The following is a 19149-nucleotide window of genomic DNA, read 5'->3' on the forward strand; positions in this document are numbered from 1 at the left end:
CCTTGGGGAGGTGGGGGGTAAAGGGATGTGCCTACTGGTATCTAGTGTGCAGATGCCAAGGATGGTGCTAAATACCCTACAGTGCACAACAGAACAGCCCCAGAAAAAATAATTTTTTGGTTCAAAATGTCAAGAGTGCCAAGGTTAAGAAACTCTGATTTAGATGTCTAAAATATTTACTGAGGAATGACTACATGCTCAGCCTTGTGCTAAGCTCTGCAAATACAAAGGCAAAAAGGATAAGTCCTTTTTCTCAAGAGGTTCAGAGTCTAGTGGGAGAGATGACCATGTAAAGAAATAATTGTCAGTGTGATGGGAATTAAAGCAACCACAGTCTAATGTTGGGCTTAGAAGCAAGGGAGTTATGGGCTCAAATGCTGGCTCTGCCCTTTATTTACTACTGTATGATCTTGGCCAGGTCATTTAATCCTTCGATTTCTTCTGACACTGAATAGAAAATTATGATATGATTTCTACTCCTTCACCTACTCTTCTTACTACTATTACAACTTCTGCTAGAGATCTACTACTACTGCTCCACCAGCACGATCACCACTGCTATTACTACTGCTGATGCTAGAGGGGCAGAGAACCAGAGAGCCAGGAGACATGAAGGGCTGGGAAGTAGAGATGGTATAGCTCCTAAAATGGACCCTTAAAGAAAAAAGGTGTGTTTCTTTGCCATCCATGGAAAGAGACTGTGGCAAAAGCCTCCATGGATCATGCAGACCAATGGTATCATATTAAGGATGGTTTGATACAGAAGCCATCTGCCTTCCTGGAGGATCTCATAGAAAGTATCTCTCTCTGGACTGCCATGTGAGAAAGAAGGAAGCTATCTCACTTAAACAACCAGTAATACTATAATCTAATAATACAAAAGTATAGAAGTTGGTTGGATAGACCAGCTAAGAAAAGGTCATTACTAGCAGAGAAAACAGTACATGCCAAAATACAGAGTTGAAAGAGAATCAAGGGATCACTCTTTGGATCCCACCTACCAGGAGAGTGATGCACAGAGATGGGAGTGTCAGGGAGGAGTGGGATTACTGTGGGCCTCATAGGCCACACTAGGGAGTGGAGACTTAAATCCTCAAATCACTGAAGGATTTCAAACAGGTGAGGAATATCAGATCTGCATTCAAAGACAAAAGTTAGAGGTGGGATGGAGTATCAGCTGGGTGGGGGGTAGAGGAGTGAGGAGTGTAAGGTGAGATGTAGAAGAAGTTGGGGGAAAGGCAGGGAGGATGGCTGGAGCCAAGGAGCCCAGTGAGGAGGGTAAGAGATCCCAGAGAGACTGAAGAAGCAACATCATAATTTCTGCCCATCATTTAGGTAACAGCAGTAGATATAGAAGGTATGGCATATCAAGGCTTGTGGTTTGGGTAACTGATGACAGTTCCTTTACCATGATAAGAAACACAGAAAGAAAAGCACTTTATTTCAGGGAAAAATCACTTGGGGTGGAGAAGCCTACTAGCCAGCAGGTGAAGATGTCTGGTGATAAGCTTGGTCCTTAGTCTGGAGCTCAGGAGTGCAGCTCAAGTCATCTGCATGGTGGAACCATCAGTGGGTATTTAAATCATGGGAAGGTATGGCATTTCATTGCACTCTGATGGGACCAAGGCATCTGACCAAACTGTATTTAGGTCACCTCCATTATGAAAGAAAGTCCATTGCCTCCTCTACATGTTTATGAGCCAAGATACTTAAAAAAAAAAAAAATTAAGCTCACAAGCTGGAGAATAGAGGCAAATGGGCAAGTTTCAAAACAGAAGAAGGTCTAGAAGACAGGAGCTTCTCAGAAACAATTCTCTTCTCAGACCACTTCTATTCCTGATGGAATCGTGATCTGGCCCAAAAAGTTTGCATGCAGGATCCATGAACATAATCTGACATCTGCAAAAGCCATTCTCCTCTTCAAATAGGATATAAAATGTCTCACCACCCTGGAACTTTGTACCAAAAAGACATGAGACAAATCCCTTTTTGACGCCAACCTTTAGGGTGGTTTGCACAAAAATGTAGCCCAGGGAACATTGAGATTGGGTTTTCAAGGCCCCTGGAGCAATGCTTTGTTTTAAATAGAAGTGGGCATGGCCACTGCTTTGAAAGATCTGCCTGGGGCTCCAGTTATCACAGGGCAGAAAAAGCCATGCAATTATTTTCTCCCCAATTATGGCTAATTCTCTGCAAGTTAATTCTTGGCTTTTCTAAAATGGGACCAGAAAATTAGCTCGTCATGTGCAAGACTGAAGACACTGGGCCCAGCAGCTTCTGGCCTGGGGTTATTCCTCATTACTTCTTAAGGAGTGAGGAAGGGGCCAGAAGTGGGGTTTTGACTTAGGCACCTTTTAGTCAAGTGAAGAGGGAAAAAAAAAGTCTTCCTTTGGCTCCAAAACAGGATCATGCAGCTAAAAAACTTATTGGACACAGCTCAGGCAAGGGTGTTGGATGGAAAGAATCAAAGAAAGAACTATGGGCTGAGTTCGGAGGGTGTGATGAAACGTGTACCTGTTGTCACTCACTTATTACCCCAGATCTCCCAGGCAGTGTAGATTTAAACCAGACAGTCCTGTGGCCCAGCCCAACCGATGTTGGCCTTTTTTTTAACCTATTAGCACTCAGTCAAAATTGTGTGCAAGTGTGTGCACACACACGCGTGTGCATGGGTGCATGTGTGTGTCTGCCGGATGAAGACAGGGAAGGGACATCTGGAAGAGGACGAGATGGACCGTCATGGGGTAGAGGCAGGGGCAAGGGAGCAGACTTCACTGGCCATTACTTCAGCCAAGAAAAGGCAACGTCCAGATTCCTTGATTATTTGCAACTGGAGGGTGGTGTTTTCAAGTCTGTTCTGATCAAATCCCCAGACTTAATCGTTTTCAGACAAGAAAAGCAATGGCACCAAGTGAACTGAATTGACTGGGAAGATGGAAACTCACCCATTGGAAAAAGCCAAGAGGAGAAGCTGCCGAAGCATAAAGTGATTATTCCACTCCTCCGAAGATCTCTACTTTTGCACATCGTTGAAACCTCTACGTGTATATTTGGGTATGTACAGTTACTATCTTTTAACCTCCAAGTTTCTAAGGTAGTTTAAAAAAAAAAAAAAGTTATTGAAATTAACTTGATCAGAGCCACCAGAGGACTCACTCTTCTCAAAGTCTATTCGAGGTCACCTATGCACCCATGTCACCTCTCTTCAATCCTTGGCCTTTGAGGAGACCACCCACTAGAGGGTGTGGCATTCTCAGCTTCCATGAAAGTGAAGAGTCAGCTGCCACATGAGATTAGTCACAGGGTGACCTGCCACTCAGCACACCTGTGGAGTGCTCCTAGACCAGAGCAGCCCTCCCGGCCCCGCCAGAGGAAGGTGCACAGGAGGAGTGCCAGGGTCTCACCCTTTCCTGCAGCAGTGACTAAGGGCCAAGATTTTTTCCCCGAGTTCCAGAGAACAGAACAGGCATAAGTGAGAAGGATCTTAACCCCCTCCCCTTTTTATATTGAAAAAGCCTCTAATTCTGCTGAGGAGTCCACTGAGGACTTGCCAGTACTAAAAGATGCCACCAGAGACTCCAGAGTGGGAGGCCTTGGCTCAGATCTCAGCCATAACCTTGGGGACAGCTGCCTCCGTCTCTGGGCCTCAGTTATTTCATCTGAAAAATGGAGCAAGAGCTGTACAAGTTTAGATGAGAGAATCCAGGTAAAGCATTCTATACCATGACCCCTAGGTCTCCAGCAATCAGCATTTGCTCATAATATTTGGAAAGTACTTTGGAAGCTCAAAAGAGCTGTTCAGACATCAGCTCACAAGTCTTGCGAGCACCCTTCTGGTCCCTGTGCATTTATAGGCAATGCTGTCCACACACTGACAGTTAATTATAATCTGTATTGAGGTATCTTCCAACCACGAAGTAGAACAGGATGGTGATGGAGCACTTGGCTCTGGAGGCAGACGATCTCAGTCCAAATGCTAGCTCTATCTCTTATTGGCTGGATGACTTTGGGCAAGTCATTTCATCATCATGAGCCTTAGCTTCTCTAAGAAGAAGCCTAAGCTTCTCTCACTAAAGGTGTGCATGTTCCTTGCCGTCATTAATAAAGTCCCATGTAATTATCAAGACTAGAAAATGTTACATGATCCCTGTAGAATCACCTACAGGACACACAGAATCATAAAATTACAGAGGCAGAAACGACCACCAGCCAGGTAATACCTGGCCTAGGAGCCATTATCCGCACACCCACACACAACTGGCAAACATCAGAGCTGGTTGCCCTTTCTCACTTAACTGAGATTGGCTTCCTCCACTCTGTTCCAGACAGTAATTTCCAGTCAATAAGAACCGGCATGCGAGCTAATCTATTTGCTCTTTCCAATCCAGTCCCATCATCTGATATGAGAGAAGAGAAAGCAGAAGGCCACTGAGATCTAAGTGACCTGCCATGAGTCTCACATCCAGTGACATCCTGGCCCAGAATGTGTATCACCTAACTCTTCGTACGGGGTCAGCTCCATCTCTGTCTCTCTGGGTTGCCAACACATTTTCAGGGTGATGGTGGAAGGTATACTTTGACATCTGCCTGGGCACCGGCCTTGGGGCCACCCAGAGGGACCACCGCACGTAGCGAATTCTTTATAATCTACAGCAATCCCCCTCCTGTGGCAGGTGAAGGAGGAGGAGTGGGGAAAATTATCTCTTTCAAATGCTTTGACTGATGATGTGGAGATCAATAGGCATTCCTGGCCACGTTTGGTCCTCAGGAGCATGAATGTTAGAAATCCTCCCAGTCCACAGAACCTGAACTGAAACTTCTGCTAACAGCAAAGTGAGTCACTTCAACTGAGGATGGGAATGTGAGGCGACTGACCCTCACCCTGGCCACCCCCTGTCTCACTGGCCCATGAGTAAAGCAGCAGCTATGCAGCCCATGCCACCAGATCAGCAGTAGCCTGAGGCCATCTGTTTCTACCCGGCAGGCAGAAGCCCAGCATGCACTGGTTCCAACTGGATTTCTGTGGGGAGGAAAGCAGAGAGGGCCCCAGCTGCTGTCACCAGACAAGGAGGCGCCTTCTCCTCACCTCTGTCCTGGGCGCCCTCCATGGACCTGAGTTCCCAGCTGTCTTGCGGCTAGAGACTCTCTTTGCCTGACTCAGAATACTAAGTGTGTCCTACCTCCAAAGGCAGAATTAAAAACAATTTTTTTTTGTTGTTTATTCATATCTGTGATAGGGAGAGGAGGGTAGAGTAAAAAAAAAAAAAAAAAAAAAAAGATTTATTCTCTTTTGCAGGTGGTACCATCTGTTAAGATTTTTACTTCCCTCCATTCCACAACATGCCTGGCATCCTAAAAGGGCTTTGAAACAAAATAATAATCGTGATAATAATAGCCAAGCCTGTATCAGCACTGCCTGACTGGGTTTCCAGAACTGCAGGCAACCGTACTCCTCTTCTCAATGCCCATCTCCTACAGGGCAATTTGGGATTGCCACGATAATTCCCATGCATTCATTCAGCATGTATTTAGGGGGGCCAGTGGTTTTGGAGACACAGTTCCAGGCACTGGGGAGAGGAGGGCAAGTCCCTGCCTACATCTGAGAGAGTCAGACAAAAAAGTAAACAATACTTCCAGAGAAAAGTAAGTGCTTTGGGGACAAAAACGTGAACTTTCGGAGAGGCCTGCTTGGGACACAGGCCAGAGAAGGCCTCCCTAAGGAGGTAACTTGTGAAGTGAGACCACTGGATGAGAATTAGGAACACACCACCTCATTTGGGTATCAAGGCATATTGTGTTATTTTTTTTTAGTCCTGAATTCATGCTATTTTTGTTACTGTAATACTGTTATTTCAGACATCACTCAGCAATTTCTCATGTCCTTCCTGACTTTTACCAACCCACTCCTCTCTCCTTCCTCTTCCTTGGCATGCCCATCCTGGACCCCCTACTGACAAGGCCTCCGGACCCCTCTTTGCCACTCAGTTGAGGTTACTCCCCCTAGGATGAGCAGGGAGAGGAGTAAAACCCGCTGGAATTGGGAGCTGAAGACTATGACAGAGGAAGTGTGCCCCAGGAGGTGGTGCTGGGAGCTCCAGCAGGGTAGGGGTGGCAGGGTTAATCATTCTCCATGTTAGAGACAAAGGCTCTGCAGGGAGCCCAGACAGAGGGAACAGACTCTAAGAGAAGTACCACCAGCAGCACCCAGAGCAAAGCTTCCTAACATATGCCTACATTTTTGTATTTGACGCGCATTACATTTCTCTGGTTAAAAAAAAAAAAAAAAAAAAACAAGAATTGTAAACACTCTTACACTAGTATTCCTTGGCTTTATGTAAAATAAACACTTAAAACTCCATTTCATCATCTTGCTCCAATACCACTCCAAGGACAAGGAGTCTGCTGATTTTCTGAAAAAATGGAAAGAGGCAGAGGAAAAGAATTTCAGTCCAACGGAAAACAGAGAGTCAAAGAACTCAAGGCTGAAGAGAGCTGCATGTTCAGGGATTTTAAGGATGTAGATATGGCTGGACAATAGTGAGTGAGAGAGAGAGAGAGAGACAGAAGGCAGGAGATGAAGAGATGAAGTGAATGAATGAGCCAGAGGTCAGAATCATGACCGCAGTGAAAACTCCAACATGAAGATATGTAGTGAACCACACGTGTGCATGTGCGCACGCACACACACACACACACACACACATACACATAGCAGAAGGAAAGCCAGGTGTGTCACTGGGAGAGTAAGCAGAAAGCTCATTGCTGTCATCTCTTTTACACATTAGGTGCCTGCTGCCTTCCAACAGGCCCCAGTGTTAAGGGACAGCGCATCTATGTATCAGATGAGTAGGATGGGGCAGCATATCCACCTCCAATGTTCAAAAGCTTAAAAAAAAGAGTATAGAAATGTGCAAGACTTCTTCATGGTACATGAGAACAGTTACAAAAACTGTGAAATCTAATGTAACTGCTTTGAGCCAGCAGAATTGTGCCATTTTAATCAAATTTAACAACCTCATCCAAATAATCTTTGTTTCTCAGGCATGTTCATTGAACTGTACTGTATAAACTTTTACTTCTTAGGGCCTCATACAGGCATACCTCGTTTTTATTATGCTTCTCAAATACCAGTTTTTTTGAGAAACTGTAGGTTTATGGCTACCCTGCTGAACAAGTCTATTGGTACCATTTTTCCAACAGCAATGCGTCTCTGTGTTGCATTTTGGTAATTCTTTCAATATTTCAAATTTTTTCATTATATTTGCTCTGGTGATCTGTGATCAGTGATTAGGACTTGCTGAAAGCTCAGATGATGCTTAGCATTTTTTAGCAATAAAGTATTTTTTAATTAAGGTATTACACTGTATTTTTAGACATATTGCTACTGGACATTTAACAGACTACAGTGTAGTGTAAACATAACTTTTATATGCACTGAAAAACCAAAAAGTTCATCTCACTTACTTCCTCATGATATTGGCTTTATTACAGTGGTCTAGAACTCAACCCGTGGTATCCCTGAGGTGCTGGCATATGCCAGACATTGTGCTACATGCTTTATATGTGATTTGCACTTTTTTTTTTTTTTTCCCTCATGAGACTACTGTAAGGAAAGGAATATCAATCTCATTTTATGGGTGACGAAATTAAAATGCAAAGATCTTAAATTCCCATAGCCAATAAATGATAGAGTCCAAATTTGAACCTAGGTCTCTCTGGTTCTAAAACTCATATTCTTTCCAATACAGCAAATGCCTTTCTAAAGTTCTGATTCTTAAGACTAAAGCTCACAACCCATTCTGCTGATTTTCACAAGCCTCACCTTGACAACCAGCTTATTATGAAGGCCTCCTTGACCACTCTAGCCCACACTGATCATGCCTTCCATTGGCCTTGAAGAGCACTACGTGGTGCCTACCATTTATTTATTCACTGGGCCATCATATGAATGAACACCCACTCTGTACTGGCATCATGCCACATGAGACAATAGGGCAGCAGACAAGACAAAGCTCCTGCCCTCAGGGAGCTTACAGTACAGGAGCAAAGACAGACAACAAACAAGGAAAAATCCAACACTGCCATGCAAGTTAGAACAAAATTGTATGCTTTCTTGGGGTCCTTTTCCATTCTCTTTCTAAAATGGACTGCACAGCTGTCAAGTGCAAGTCTCTGGTTGCTTGTGAAGCAGTAAGGGGTGGGAAATGCAGCAGGAGAGACAGGGCCAGTCTTCCATGCTACGTTCAGAGGCTTGACTTTTTCCTCAGGGAAGTAAGAGCTACTAAAGAGACTGGACAAGGAAGCCACACCAGCAGACCTGCCTGTTTAAGAGCATCCCCTCTGAGTAAAGTAACTTGAAAGGCAGGCAGGTTGCAGACAGCAGGGTGTAGGCTGTGGCAGTATGCCAGGAGAGGGACGGTAAGGGCCTGGAATCCACTGGGGACTTTTCCTTTCCATCTGACATTTTGATCTTCACACTATCAAAGAATAGCCAACAAGCTGGATGGTGTCCATAGTGGCACAAAACTCTCACCTTCTCAGGCCTGTTACAAAGTGCCAAAGAAAAATTCAGATACAGGCAAACCACCTAGAAAAGGCTTCTGTCCTCAGCTACTACGATCCTCTGCCAAACATTTCCCAGGGATGACACAGTGATGAGCAGTGACAAAGCCCTTCAGTGGGATCTTTACCCAGTATTGGACCAAGGAAAACAAAGGCTCTGGTATAGCCTGGTCAAGGGAAGCTCTGGTGGCCTGCCCCACTGGTTGGGTTGCCTGACCTCTACACAGAGTACCCCTCTCCTGTTACACAATCCTCTGAGGCCAAGAAAGGACAAACAGGCTACAGTGTCCAGAAAGGCTGCCAGGCACAAGAGAAAAAACCCAGCTGACACCAAATACTCCTCCCACAGGTTTACTGTATGACTTTGGATAAAATACCAAACTTCTCTGAGCTTTAATTTCATCAAATGCAAAACTGGATAATAATCATTACTTTTCATGCCGTGGCAAACATTAAAGGAGAAGATATAAATGATGAGTCAAGTCTACTATAATAAGAGAGACTCAATAAATATCAGTTGCCTGTTGCCTTTCCTTTTTGGATTTGTCATTTATTTGCCAAGCACTTATATAATAACTACCAGATGCAAGGCCTTGCTCAGAGCAAGTCATCTTAAATAAAAACAATTAAAAATAACAATACCAATGAAAAACGTGCCACCTGGTTGTAGTAAGGTAGAACTATATGGGAATACAATCTCAATCTGTTCCTTGAGCAACGAGAATCCCTCCATTCTATTAAAAACCACTAAAAAATAAATGAATAAACAAACACTAAGTCTAGATTTCCAATGTAATGATTATGAGAATCATGTGGGAAGCTGATAAAATTAAACATTTTTAGATTATACTGCCACTCAGACCTGTTGAACAGAATTCCCAAGTAATTTTACTATAGGTTTTTTTTCTTTTTTCTTTTTTTATGAAAAATGAAAATCTCTCCAGGGGATTCTTGCCATCATGACTGACAATCTGAGGTTAGTTTGGGATCTAATGACCTAATCTTTTGTCTGCTCAGGCTGTGATTAGGTAAAACCAATCTCACAGCAAAATCTCAAAGCCGAGAACTCATTCCTAGTCATAGGCAGTAACAAAGTAAGAGCAGGATCCCAACCTTCCCTTTGGCAAATCCAGACTAATGGATTAAAAAGTTAACCTCAACCTAAATCCTTCACATTCTAACCATGGCAAAATGTTTAAAAACCATGCTGCACTGACCAACTGTGGGGTGGGTGGTCTAGGCAACTTTTGACCTCAGCCCAGTTAGGCTACTCAGGGGCCAGGGAGGCCCAGGCGGTCTGCAACATACATCTGAGTCTCCAGAACTGACTGGCCTTTGTGCCGCCATGAAAATAGGCCCAAGTCCATTTGCAACTTGATATAAATGTGTCCTTTTTTCTTGTCAGCCCAAGTGACACGAAAGGAAGAAGGAAAAAGAAAGACAGGGAGAGAGGGAGGGAGTGGGGAAGGAAGGAAGGAGACAGAAAGAGAGAGAGTAGAGAAGGAAGGAAGGAGATAGAAACACAGAAAACAGGGATGGGAAAATACCAAAGAAGTACCCTTAGGAACCAAGACTTCCAAAGATTTCAAACTGTTAATTTTTAAAAAATATTTTAAGTGTGTTAAATTTCAAGAATATTCAAAATTAGAAAGAACAGCTAAGTGAACCCTCATGTACTTATCACCCAGCCTCAGATCATTTCAACTCCTAGCCATCATGTGTCCTGATTCTTCTTAAACAAATTCCAACTCTGTCTTTTTTTGTGCAAATATTTCAGTATGCACCCATAAGATGTGGAGAGCTTTTAAAAAGCAATTGCAATATGATTATAACTAAAAATAACACCTCCCTATTACCAAATATCCATTCTGTGTCCATATTTCACCTCATGTTTTATTTTTCTTCTTTTAACAGCTATTTTTTTCAGGAGGGCTCAAATGAAGGCTCTGATCACAAGTGGTACAAGTGCTTTCAAAGCCATAAGTTCATTACAGCTCCCCCTCTTGCAATTTGCTGTTGCTGTCATTAAGAAACGAGGTCCCCTAACTAGCTTTTCATGCTGGAGGTTTTTTAATTCTTTGTCACAAAAAGGGTTCCCTGTTCAAAGAAAAGACTTGAGAAGCTTCATTTTAAAAACAATTAGGGGCATGTTGGTGGCTCAGTCAGTTAAGCATCTGCCTTTGGCTCAGGTCATGATCCCAGGGTCCTGGGAAGGAGCCCCACATTGGGCTCCCTGCTCACTGAGGAATCTGTTTCTCCCTCTGCCTCTGCCCCCCATCCCCACTTGTGCTCTCTCTCTCTCAAATAAATAAATAAAACCTTTAAAAAAATAAAAATAAATAATAAAAATTAATGACTGCTGGGCAGTTTTTTAAAAACAGATTTTCTGATCAGGTACATACAAAGCAAATCAGAAACATGCCCACTGGCACAAATAACCCAGGATACATATATGTTCAAGGCTTCTTGGTGGCCGGGAAGTTGGGAGCCAATGGGTGTCTCTTTGGTCACTGGGATCACCCATATCTGTGAGTTTCAGTACAGTGCAAGAAAAGAAATTTAAGAATTCAAAAGAACTTTCTGGACTTCAGAGATCTCAGAGGAACAATATTTTGATTATTTCAAGGGCAGACAAATCAGAAATATACAGAGTACGTGGCTCTTAATAGACACCAGTGTATAAGCACTTGGGCAAATTCATACAGGCAAGTCCTGAACCCTACAAGCTTTGAATACTTTGTTGAGCTCGGTGAACCCCAAGCACCCTGTGTTCAGTCTGTCCCTTCCATTCCACAGTGCTAGATTCAGAAAATAGATGAAGTTTCCTCACTCCTCACATAACACCTGGGAATGTTCCTGGAGAAGCAGTGGAGCCCTGTTTCCACACGGTACACACCTGCCCACCACCCACCCTGGGGAAATGACTTCAGGAAGCAGGCCTTGACCAAGGGTCAGTCTCTTGTGATCTTATCACCTCTGTCTGCCTCACCCTTGGAAGCACTCCTAACTCCCAGTGGACGTAGGCCTGGCCACTCAAAATCAGATTTAGGAGACGTTTTCTGATGCTCGTAGCATTTGGAGACTGGAAGTCCAGAGGGTTAAAAGCTCTACGTGTGTAAGATATTTGTTCATTTTCTTTCCTGGGGTGAGGTACAATTGTGCCTTGTGAAAGGCTCAAAGCTGTTTCTTATAATTTATATTTCATAATTTTAGGAATCAGTGAGGATTTAAGTAGCAAAAAAGCCAAAACGCTTTCTTAGAAAAGTATGGGCACAGAGTGAAGACTGGCAGAAATCACTATTTACAATCCCACCTTGAATTAACACTCCGAGAATTCTTTACTAAACTTACAGGTAGGAAAACCCAACTTCTCAATGGTTTCATAACCTTTATTGTAGAGTTCTCATTATTCAGTCTGCCAGGCCAGCTTTGAAAAATATGCTGCGTACTCACAGGCTAAGCTGACCATGTTGAAAAAAAGATTCAAAAAAAAAAAAAAAAGATTCATAGACACATCATGTGCATTTGCAATTTTCTAAGCCCTTGTGGATAATTCATCTTTCCTGATGGCAAACACTTCTGGCAGACCTATGTCGTGTGTTTAACTTGGGACCTACTTTCAAAAATTAGGGGTTCATCAGGGTTTCCTTTCTCCCTCCAATGGCCTCTCAGAACTGGGTGGAGAATGAGCTCACTTCTCCATCCAAAAGTCAAGTTTTCCAAGGCCACTGTGACTCTCGCCCCGACCCATCTGCATTCTTCCAGTTCCCCAAGAGTCGCTGGTAACCTACCCTCAGCACCAACTCTCTGGCCTCCAGTGGCTGTCCTGGGGCAGGGAAAGACTATGTCTAGTCCCACTCTTCAGGCCTCATTTAAATCAATATGGCTTCCTCCCCAGCCCACAGCCTGTAGGTTAGCTGATTTATCAGCTTGTATCTATACTGATGCAATTAACACGATAATTACCAGATCTTTACTTTATTAATCCAAGACAAAGAGCCTTGACCTGTGTCATAAGCACTGGTATACTGTAATCTGGCAGGATTAGGGACAGGTATACTTCTTACCAGAATTATTCACTTTTGTTCAGACCATTCAACAAATCGTTTCTTAACTAGTATTCCTTACTTTCCCTCTTCACCATGGTGCCAGGAGATTGTCTAAAAAGTCAATGTAATTGTATAATACCTGACTAACCCTTGGATGGCTTCTTGTCACCTACAAGATTTTTTAAAAGAAACAAAAATATAACAAAACAACCCGGATACACACTAAGGACCTTTAAAACTTGGTTCTGTCCTCTTCCTCACCTTCCAAACACCATTATCCTGAAAGTCTATTTTTCCAGTCATACCCAATATGTCACCCTACCCTTGATTGCAGCACGCTGGCCCCTGTAAGCTTTCATAGCATTCTATAAAACGTTCCTCACAAAATATGACCTGTGGGCCCAATCCAGCCCACTACCTGTTTTTGTCAGTCAGTCTGACTGGAACATAGTCATGCTCCTTCATGTATGTATTGTCTCTGACTGCTTCTTCACTACAATGATCAAACTGAAAAGCTGTGACAGATACCATGTAACTGGCAAAGCTGAGCATATTTATTATCTAGTCCTGTACAGAAAGTTTGCCAACCTCTGGTCTAGAATTCTGTGTTGTCACTTACCTCCCGCCTCAGGTTTTCCTCTAAGAAATGTCTATGCACCTCTAGGAGAGAATAAACACATCTATCTCTTTGAGGACCAAGACATCAAACTTTTTCTGAAGAATGTTCTGTAACTGTGTCCCATATCCATTCCCCTCCTTCCTTAGCTTACCAAAACTGATTTTATTTAGAGTGGCCAGTTCCAAGTGATCAGTCCTGATGCTCTAAGCCAGTGCCATCCAGCAGAACTTGGCAATGACGGAAATGCCTTATATAACCAACAGCCCAATAATGTAGCCACTATCCATAGGTAGCAACCGAGCGCTTGAAATGTGGCTAGTGTGCCTGAGGAAACAAATTTCTGACTTTATTTAAATTCAACTAATCTATTTACATAGCCACTATAACTCAACAATGAAATGACAATCCAAAAACAAAAGGAGTAAAGGATCCAAAAGGACATTTCTCCAGAAAGATATACAAACAGCTATTAAGCACGTGAAAAGATGCTCAATATCAGTAATGATTATGTAAATGCAAATGAAAACCAAAGTGAAACACCACTCTCCATCCACTGGGGTGGCTAGAATCAACAAACAAAAAAGAACAAGTGTTAGGAGGTACCTGGAAAAACTGAAATCCTTCTTCATTTCCACCAGGATGTATAAGATGATGTAGCCAGTTTGAAAAATAGTATGGCATTTTCTCAATGAATAGAACATAGAGTTACCATATAATCCACTAATTCCACTCCTACGAATTTTCTTAGAAAACTAAGAAAAATGAAAATATGTTCACACAAAAACTTGTATGTGAATGTTCACAGCAGCATTAATTATAGTAACTAAAGTGTCCTTCAACCTAAATGCCCATCAGCAAATGAATAGATAAAACCAAATGTGACACATCCATGCAGTCGACTCTCATTAAGTTATAAAAAGAAATTGATTAAAAAAAATACTGATACTGGTACATGCTCTAACACAGAAGAGCCTTGAAAAAATTATGCTAAGTGAAAGCAGCCAGACACAAAGTGCTATATATTGTATGATTTCATTTATATGAAATGCCCAGAATGACCAATCCTTGGAGACAGAAAGTAGTTTAGTGTTGTCAGAGGGTGAGGGCAGGGTTAGGAAGGGGGAATAGGTGCTAATAGGTACGGGGTTTCTTTTGGAGGTGAGACAAATGTTCCAGAATTATCAGTGATGATGGCTGCATAATCCTGTAAATATATTAAAAACCACTAAAAGGTACAATTAAAGTGGTCAATTTTATGATATGTGAATTATATCTCAATAAAAAAAAAAACCTTTCAATAGTTATGTGTAGCTATCATACTAAACTGTGTAGATCTAAGCCAACTGTGACAATATCGTTCTGTACTTTCCTGGCTTCCCTTGTAGCTAAAAGTAGCCATGCAACCTAATTCCAGCCAGTGAGACCTAGGCAGAAATCTAGTAGGAGGGCTTTTGGGAAAACTTTCTCTAAGATTAAAAAAAAGCCGGGGGGTGGAGGTGGGGGGGCAGAGATTCTGTTTTCTACAGTTCTTCATCTTCCAGCATTAAAGGCAATTAATTAAAAGTGGATATGTCTAGAGCTGCTGCAACTATTATCTTGCAACCATGAGGGTAAATAGCAAGAAGGAAAAGTCTAAAAAATTAAAGATAATGGCTGGCCTTGACATGATCAAATCACCTTCGGACTTCTTTAGGGGTGAGAGAACAGGAACTCAAGCCTATTTGTTTAAAACACTGTTAAATGGGTATATTGTCACATGAGTTACTAATATATGTAAAACATTCAAAACAGCTGCTGGTCTACGGTCAGTACTACGTAAAAGTTAGGTATTATTATTGTCATAACTTAGTACTTCTTAATCCCTCCCCCTGCTTTTTTTAGCAACAACCTCAAACTGAAAAGTCTGTTCAGACATTCTCCTTTTCCCTGCCCCCAGGATAGTTTAATACCTATCTATTCATTTACATTGTTATGTAGAGCTCAGCTTTAGAAGGCGACAAGTCATAATAGCTAAGATCCTTTCATCCACCAAGAGCCAATTTTTGCCCACCTGCAAATGTATTCCTGATACATGCTTTCTTCAGTGCAACCCACTGATTTAAATGTTTCTTAGTATTAACACTGCAGCTGAATGCATTCCCCATTCATTTTCTTTCTCCACTGCAACCAACAGATTTCAACCGGACCTGTCTTGATGGTATAGACCCCACCCTGTTGGCGATGACAGATTCCCTGGGAATATGGGCATTTAACTACAAAGGTGAGGCCATGAAAACATACCACTCCCATTGGTAACAGTTGAGTCAATAAGGGAGGTGGACCTGACCCATGTGAAAATAATCAAAATTCTTCCCCAGGATTTTGGAACTTGAGAGAAGAGAAAGAACAGGTCAGGTGCTCTGTTGTAGCAGCTAGGGTTTGCGAGCCCACAAGAACTCTGTAACCATGTGGGGGAACACGGATGACAAGCATCTCCGAACAAAAGAGAAGACAATGCTGGAACTGTGGAGATGAGTAAAACATGGTGTGGACCTGAGGAAGATCACAGTCTGATAGAGGAAGTAACCGCAATGCTGTGCAGTGAGCGCTGGGCAGTGCCCCAGGTTACAGCAGGTGAGAGGATGGGGTCCTCAGAGGAGAGGCACCCGAAGGGCCAGGGCAGGCTCCCTGGGGATTGGACACCAGCCTTGAACCTGTGGCCACATCACAGGAAATGGCATACATGTCACTACAGCATACATGTCATCACAGTCAAGCCAGCTGCTAATTCACACACCTCAGCCCAGAGAGCACAGTGAGGACCAAAAACAGTAACTGGGGGAGTGGGGAGGCAATACTAACATATTTATGAATCGCATTTATGGATGTCTTGGTTATTCTGATGGTTAAAAAAAATCTGGAATAGAGAAAATTATAATGGAGAGGAAAAAATGAACCTTTATCTCACAACACAGCTCTATTTGTATTGTATAGAAAAACAACTTTGGGGATCCCTGGGTGGCGCAGCGGTTTGGCGCCTGTCTTTGGCCCGGGGCGTGATCCTGGAGACCCGGGATCTAATCCCACGTCGGGCTCCCGGTGCATGGAGCCTGCTTCTCCCTCTGCCTGTGTCTCTGCGCCTCTCTCTCTCTCTGTGACTATCATAAATAAATAAAAATTTAAAAAAAATTTAAAAAAAAAAAAAAAAAAAAAGAAAAACAACTTTGCTGAAGTATGCCGCTCACATTTTACTATATCCTCTTGCAGCCTTTTCTGAGTCTGTCAACAGCACTGAAATATGTTCTGTTTTGAGCCTCCCTGAGGTGTTCTGATGTAGGCAGTCCCCTTCTCCCACTATCCAATGAGGAAATAAGGGCCTGGTGAACTGAAAAGACCTGAGAATCACTCAGTTAGCAAGGGAAGCAGATGCGATTCTGCACCAGACTCTCCGACTCCAAGGCACTGCCCCCGCCACCACCTGATTCCTCCACAAATATCTGACCACAGGAGCCAACCAATCAGGAGGAATGTCCAAATGTCCCAGACATCTTTCATGTGCCTGTCCAGATTCATTCTTGAACCTTCTCCACCCTGCTTCCTGCCCCAGGATGCTAAGCAGAACGGAGCACACCCAAAGAATCTCTCTGCACCGGGGCCCTGAACAGGGTTTGGCCAATGAGGACAGAGGGAAATCAGCAGGCAAAAAGAAAAAGCAGCCTGGCTGAGGCTCCCTGCATCAAAGGTCACACTGGTGAGACTCTCCATACAACAGTCTCTTCGGGACCTGGCAACGCACCCGCCCCTGGTCCTTGAGGCCCAGAGCTGGTACCAGCTCTACTTCTGGTAGCCCAGAGGTCCTGCACTATCCTTTGTGGTTTCCCAACACTTACCCACTCTTCTCAAATTATCCCATCTGACTGTGCCACCTGTTTCGTGCAGGGACCCTGGTTGACACATTGAAAAACAGAAGGGACACAGATGCTCCAATGGGTACTAGAGGAATATCAGGGGAGCCTTCTCCTTCTATCATGGGAGTTTCCAGAAAGGGAAGACAAAGAGCAGCCATCATTACAGAGACAGAAATAAACCATACTTGCTATCCTCTTCCTCAAAATCCTGCCTGACCAGGAGCCCCTGAATAGACACAATGTTACCTGGGAACAAGAACACGGATAAAGCAGTATTCTGGGTGAAGATCTGGGACTTAGAGTCTGCTAGGGTACTCTTAACCACGCTTCCTTTCCTCCCTTCCCTTTGTCCTCTCCCAGGGCCTTTAATAGCTGAATTTCCTACACCAATGAATAGATCAAATTAATTTTAGCACAAGAAAGGTAAGAGCTATCAACCTCAAGTTCCCCGTTCCCTTACCCAGTAAGAACAGGTGTCAAAACAGTCATATTCGGAGAAAAAAATTCAATCACATTCTGACAGAGTTATCCTCACAATGTCTCATCTTCCAGTAGATTTTTATAAGGGGTGCATTCTAAAGGATCAAAGACTTTCTGGAGGGAGAAAAACATCAAGAAAAATGACCTGGGAGAGCAATTAAACTGACTTTGGCCCCATGCCCTTATTTCAAAACATGAAAGTGAAAAAGCTTCACAAATGAAAGCTCTAAAATATAAATGAAAACCTTCCTGTATTTTTTCCCAAATAGGCTGTGTGCTACAACCTAATAAAATTACAAATACCAGGGGTGCCTGGGTGGCTCAGTCAGTTAGGCGTCAGGCTCTTGATCTCAGCTTGGGTCATGATCTCAGGGTTGTGGGATGGAGCCCCGTGTCAGGCTCCCCACTCAGCATGGAGTCTGTCTGTCCCTCTTCCTCTGCTCCCCCACCCTCATTCACTGGCTCACTCTATCTCTAAGATAAATAAATAAAATATTTAAAGAGAATGCGCTGGTTGGCACCATTCAATCAGTAGAAATTAATGATGGGAGATGATAACTTAGCACTTTCAGTTACCCTTTAAAGGCCAATTTCTTCTTTACTTGCTAAATAAATCTTGCTCTGCTTTGTCTCCCATTTTGCTCATCCTTCTCCTTCCCTCCCCTCTAACCAACGATCAGGTAATCCATCAGTATGCCTGCTGATTCCACCTCCTGAATCCACGAGGGCTCCAAACTTTTCTAAGAACACCCATGGGCACTCCTGACCTCATATCCTCTTCACATCTCAGTTGGGCTGGAGCAAGTTTCCCCACCTCGTCACTGTTGATATTTTGGGCTGGGTCATTTTGTTGCCGTGAGGGCTGTTCTATGTGTTACAGGATATTTAGCACCATCTCTAGCCTCTTCCCACAAGATGCCAATAACACACCTCCTCCTCCCAATCAAAAATTTCTCTAGACTTTGCCAAGTGTCCCCTGAAAAAAAAAAAATCAACACAGGTCGAGAACCACTGACCTAGAGCATAGGCTTCTATCAGGTCTACATGCATCTACCCCTGTGCCCTCTGGAACTCATCCACCTTACCACGGACAGAATGCAAGTCCAATCAGGTCACTCCTCAGCTTAAACCACCACTCAACTCCCCATTTACTATAGGCTGGAATCCAAAATTAGCAAGAAATACCAAAAGTCCCCACCACTGGGCCCTACAGACTTCTCTGACCATAGCCAATGCTTTGTTAACTGCCTACAGGCTCTGTGTGCTTTGTGTGGATGGGAATCACACCAGCGCTCCAATGCCTCATGCAGTTCTCACATCTCTAGGCCTTTCCACTCGCTGTGACCTGCTTCTACACCAGACTGTCCCTTCCCTCTCATCCCCACTTAGAGAAATTCCAAATCACCCCCTATAATAGAGGGAGGGGTTGCAAACTCAAGTGCTCTCAAGGGTCAGGGTCCGGATGGGGAGCTGCAGAGCATATGCCTATACATGCCTCTCAGCTACTCCTGACTACACTGTTTCATCCAGGAGACCAGACCCAGTGTTTTAC

General features: G+C 43.4%; 1 protein-coding gene and 1 long non-coding RNA gene across 21 annotated transcripts in view; one reads left to right on the forward strand and one right to left on the reverse strand.

The window, feature by feature from the left end:
• The window catches only part of FGGY (FGGY carbohydrate kinase domain containing), a 420837-nt gene that overhangs the window by 285582 nt on the left and 116106 nt on the right, over positions 1-19149 (reverse strand). The gene's annotated exons all lie outside the window — the stretch shown is intronic.
• On the forward strand, positions 2601-5212 carry LOC112647120 (uncharacterized). Its single transcript, XR_003128106.3, has 2 exons — positions 2601-3054; positions 4389-5212. It is a non-coding gene; the product is annotated as an uncharacterized LOC112647120 (long non-coding RNA).

Source organism: Canis lupus, chromosome 5, assembly GCF_003254725.2.
Source record: "Canis lupus dingo isolate Sandy chromosome 5, ASM325472v2, whole genome shotgun sequence".
Classification (NCBI taxonomy): domain Eukaryota; kingdom Metazoa; phylum Chordata; class Mammalia; order Carnivora; family Canidae; genus Canis; species Canis lupus.